The sequence below is a fragment of the Mandrillus leucophaeus genome, unplaced genomic scaffold (genome assembly GCF_000951045.1).
Source record: "Mandrillus leucophaeus isolate KB7577 unplaced genomic scaffold, Mleu.le_1.0 Scaffold6, whole genome shotgun sequence".
Lineage (NCBI taxonomy): Eukaryota > Metazoa > Chordata > Mammalia > Primates > Cercopithecidae > Mandrillus > Mandrillus leucophaeus.
Window position 1 is genome coordinate 5786593 of NW_012106474.1, and position 5506 is coordinate 5792098.

At 44.0% G+C, this 5506-nt stretch overlaps 1 pseudogene; it reads right to left on the reverse strand.

Moving 5' to 3' along the window:
- Nucleotides 1-2579: 2579 nt before the first annotated feature.
- On the reverse strand, nt 2580-3178 carry LOC105553529 (annotated as a pseudogene).
- Nucleotides 3179-5506: the final 2328 nt, after the last annotated feature.

A 5506-nucleotide genomic window follows, 5' to 3' on the forward strand; every position in this document is an offset into this window, starting at 1 on the left:
CTCAAGCATGCACACTAAGAGGCAAAATGGTGGAACTTAACAGTCATATGATCTTCCTCTAGGAACACTCGATTGGTAAGAGAAAATGCCTCAAGTGAGCATGGGTACAACTCCAGGAAACACACTATGCATGCGGCCCCTCCCAAGAGCTGGCAGACCACTGCACTGGCAGACAGCCCGCCCCAAGGGAAGAATTAGGGGAGAAGGGATGCAAGATCCCAAAAGCATGCCAGCCTATAAAATCCCCATGTCAAAGGCCAAAGAGGGCACTTGATCTCTCAAGCTGTGCCCCCTGGTCCTCTTCCAAGCGTCCTTTACTTTCTTTCCTGCTCTAAAATGTTGTAATAAATTTCACTTCTGCTCTAAAACTTGCCTCGGTGGTCTCTTCCTCTGCCCTGTGTCTCTCGGTCAAATTCTTTCTTCCAAGGAGACAAAAATCGAGGTTGCTGCAGACCCATACAGATTCACCACCACGAACAATGAAAGGATCAATCCACCAAAAGGATAGAGCAATCCTAAATGTGCATGTACCAAAAAAACAGAGCTTCAATGAACATGAAGCAAAGATGGAAAGAACTGAAAGGAAAAATAGAAAAATAGACAAAAATATCTTGAAAGATAATTACTTGAAGTGTAGAGATAGATTTCTTTAATGACCCTGCTCTCAAAATAATTTCCTGCAGCCCCTATAGGGCTTTTAGAGAAGGGGTATGCAATCCCTGGGCCACAGACTGGTACTGGTTCATGGCCTGTTAGGAACCAGGCCACACAGGAGAAGGTGAGTGGCAGGCGAGCGAGTGAAGCTTCATCCGTATTTACAGCTGCTCCTCATTACTCACATTACCGCCTGAGCTCCGCCTCTTGTCAGATCAACGGTGGCATTAGATTCTCATAGGAGCACAAACCCTACTGTGAACTGCACATGCGAGGGATCTAGGTTGTGCGCTCCTTATGAGAATCTAACTAATGACTGATGACCTGAGGTGGAGCTGAGGCAGTAATGCTAGTGCTGGGGAGTGGCTGCAAATACAGATTAACATTAGCAGAAAGGGTTCCCTGCACAGAGACCATAATACATCAATTGCAAGACTCATATCAAAACCCTATCGGTGGGTGGCAAGTGACAATTAAGCTGCCTTGGTGGCAGGCTTTATAGTGGCAAGTGAGCTGATGTATATCAATTGCACAACTGCATCTGGTGGCAACTTTAAGTCAGAATCCGACACTTATTTCAATATGTGCATGGCTTGCCTATTACTTTATTGACCACTTCTGTTCCTGCCTCTTTCCCGCACTGCACACTTGTCTCAGTCACAGTTTTGATAAGCCCACGAGGTAACCCTAGCCAAAATGAGTAAAAAATAAATGTCACTAGAGAGCTTCTTTGAAAAGGAAGAAAGACCCAATGATGAGACAGCAGAAGACTCTAAGACTGCCAATAAAAAGAAAGCTGCATTTGAAAGAAAATACCAAGAGTCTTACTTAAATTACTGGTTCATTGCAACAGGTGATTCACATTCTCCAAGTCTACTTTGTATAATACATGGCGACTGACTATCCAACAAAGCCATGAAACCTTCAAAACTGCTTCACCACATGGAGATCAAGCATCCTGCACTAAAAGACAAGTCTTTGGAGTGAACACAAAGAACAGAAGCAATTACTGAAGGCCACCACTTCATCAAATGTGTCTGCACTGAGAGCATCACTTTTAGTAACTAACTGCTTGCTAAAGCTAAGAAGCCCTTTACTGCTGGTGAAGAGTTGATCCTGCCTGCTGCTAAGGACATTTGTTGTGAACTTTTAGGAAAGGCTGCAGTTCAAAAGGTGGCAGGTGTTCCTCTTTTGTCTAGCACTGTAACTAGAGGAATTGATGAGATGGCAGAGGATATTGAGGCACAATTGTTAGAGAGGATTAATGAGTCACCGTGGGGCACAATCCAGGTTGATGAGTCTACCGATGTTGACAACAAGGCAGCAATCCTTGTTTATGTGTAATATATTTTTCAAGAGGATGTGCATGAGGATATGCTATGTGCTCTTTTGTTGCCAGTCAACACCCCAGCTGCAGAACTACTCAAGTCTTTGAATGATTACATACTGGGAAAACTAAATTGGTCGTTTTGTGTCAGTATATGCATGGATGGAGTGGCTGCCATCACTGGACGGCTTTCTGGTTTCACTACTCGGGTCAAAGAAGTCGCTTCTGAATGTGAGTCGACACACTGTGTCATCCACAGAGAAATGCTGGCTAGCCACAAAACGTCACCTGAACTTAACAACATTTTGCATGATGTGATTAAAATGATCAACCACATTAAAGTACATGCCCTTAACTCATGTCTGTTCATGTAGCTCTGCGAGGAGATGGACGCAGAGCACACACACCTTCTCATACACGGAAGTAAAATGCTTTCTAAAGGTAGATTGCTGGCCAGAGTTTTTGAATTAGGAGATTCCTTTAGAATCCAGAGATTTCTTTTTTTTTCTTTCTTTTTTTTTTTTAAAGGCTTGTTTTATTTTAATGGCTGATCTATGTAGTCACGGAGGCCAGTATGTACAGACAAAAAGGGGAGATTTTATTTCTTGGTCTCTTCCTCCTTGGACAAAGTCTTGATGATCTCCTCCTTCTTGGCCTGGAGGCACTCTTCAGGCGCTTGCCTTTTTCCTTGGTCTTAGACCTGCAGGCCTCAGCCTGGTCAGCCAGGAGCTGCTTGCGGGCCTTGTCTGCCTTCAGCTTGTGGCTGTGTTCCATGAGAATACGCTTGTTTTTGAACACATTCCCCTTCACCTTCAGGTACAGGCTGTGATACATGTGGCGATCAATCTTCTCAGACTCACGGTATCTTCTGAGCAGCCGGCGCAGAATCCTCATTCTCCTCACACACATGACCTTCTCTGGCATTCGGGCATTGGCTGTACCCTTCCGCTTACCTATGCCCATGTGCCTGCCCTCCGGCGGGCCAAGGTGTTTTTCCGGCCTCGCGCCCGGGAATGGACCGTCACAGGCTTGCGGATGATCAGCCCATCCTTTGATCAGCTTTCGGATCTGCTGACGGGAGTTGGCATTGGCGATTTCAATGGTCTCATTGGGGTCTCACCAGACCTTCTTCTTGCCACAGCGGAGGACACTAGAGGCGAGCCTCTTCTGAAGCCTGAGCATACGCATGGCTGCGGCCGCAGCAGCGAAAGGAAAGAGCTCCGAATCCAGAGATTTCTTTTAGAAAAACAGTCACCACTGGCAGCACATTTCGGTGACACAGAATGGGTTGCAGAACTTGCTTACTTGTGTGACATATTCAACTTGCTCAACAAACTCAATCTGCCACTTCAGGGGAGAACGACAGCTGTGTTCAAGTCGGCAAATAAAGCGGCTGCATTAAAAGCCAAACTGGAATTATGAGGGTGACAAGTGAATGCTGGGATTTCTGACATCTTTCAAACATTAGCAGAGACTGTGAAAGAGACAGAACCAGGGCCTTCTTTCCCCCAGCTGAGGCATGATCACCTACCTCAGCGTTCAGAAGAGCTTGAGTGATATTTCCCAACCACAAAAGAACCCCGAACTGGGAAGGAATGAATCCGCGACCCATTTGTGAATAAGCCTGGTGAATTGATTGCCTGTGCTAGAAGAGGATCAGCTGCTTGAAATGGCAAATGACAGTGGTTTTAAAAATGTGTTTGAGACAACTTCAAATCTCCATATGTTCTGAATGAAGGTCCAGGTGGAATATCCTGAGGTTGCCACAAAAGCACTGAAAAGCCTGCTTCCATGTCCAACAACCTGTCTTTGTGAAGCAGGGTTTTCTGCAGTGACAGCGACCACAAAGAGATTACAGAGCAGCCTGAACATAAGTGACACACTTCAGGTGTCACTGTCTCCCGTCACCCCCATATGGGACTGTCTAGTTGCAGGAAAACAAGCTCAGGGCTCCCATGGATTCTACATCACTGATACACATCACCATTGTATAATTATTTTATTCTATATTATACTGTAATAATGATAGAAATGAGGCACACACACCTGTACTCCCAGTACTTTGGGAGATGGAGGCAGGCAGATCACTTTGAGGTCAGGAGTTTGAGACCAGCCTGGCCAATATGATCAAATCCTGTCTCTACTAAAAATACAAAAAATTAGCCAAGCGTGGTGGTGTGCACCTGTAATCTCAGCTACTCAGGAGGCTGAGGCAGGAGAATCGCTTGAACCCAGGAGGCGGAGGTCGCAGTGAGTGGAGATCACATCACTGTACTCCAGTCTGGGTGACAGAGGGAAATGCTGTCTTAAAAAATAAATAAATAAATAAATAAATAAGTAAGTAAGTAAATAAATAAATACACAATAAATGTAATGCACTTGAATCATCCTGAAAGCATCCCCTCCTCCCCAGTCAGTGGGAAAATTGTCAGCCACAAAACTAGTCCCTGATGTCAAAAAGGTCGAGGACCACTGTTCTAGAGTATTCCTGACTATACGACACTCTATCAGGCAATTTCCCTTACAACAAGCACATAAGATTTATCTGGAAATATTTGGTCATGCTACCTTCCTGTTAAAGATCAGGGTTTTGCTAACATTGGTTTTGTGGGTTTGTACGACAGAGACAAGAAAGCACTGCCCCAGACACAGGGTGAAGACCTCCCTCTGGAATGAATCAAAAGAGTTGCCCTAGAGTGAGCACACACTGGGCCTCGTTTGGCTCTGGCTTCTTTGGGGGGTGCTTTTGCTTTGCTCCCTGACTGCAGGTGGAGTCCCCATCCATGCTGGTTGCTGTGTGCTCTGTTCTTAGAGGCCAAGTGCTGGAAATACACGCCATTCCTCACCTATGTGGGAGAATGTGCTCGCCAAGACAACACAGTGTTCAGACGGCACTGAGGAAAATTCTTTGGGTCTGTCTGAGTGATGGATGGAAGATGGAATGAGAAACAGGAGGTCGTGTGTATTCTAATTAGAAAGTACATGTTTTTTTAAAAAGTGGCACATCTTAATAGTCTCTTGAGGATTTATTTTTGACATGGATAATTAACTACAGTTTGAGCCAACTTATGTGTGATTTCTTTGTAGAATGTCTCCCATAGAGACTACAACTGCTGTTCTTGCGACTTGCCCTAACTTTACTTTCACACTGGGGAGAACGGTTTGAGAACTTTGCATATCCTCAAACCATATCTAAAGAACAATATTTTGTGAACTAAAATGCATAGGATATGATTGCATATTGTTATTCAATACTCTGAGATTAAACAAAGGATACACAGATTATTTTAGTTAGAAATAGCCTGGTTTTGTCTTTTTCAAAAGAGCACAACTATACTGAAAGTATTAAAAAGCAAGAAGAAGTCGCATTAAAAAGTCTTGCATTAAGAACATTGTAAACACTCATGAAATACTAAGTATTTGTTATAATTTTTAGTTTACTATACTACCAGAAGTCAAATTGTATGCTTAATTGTATGCGTAATTGTATGCTTCAGTTTTTGGTTTTGAAAACATGGCCACTGT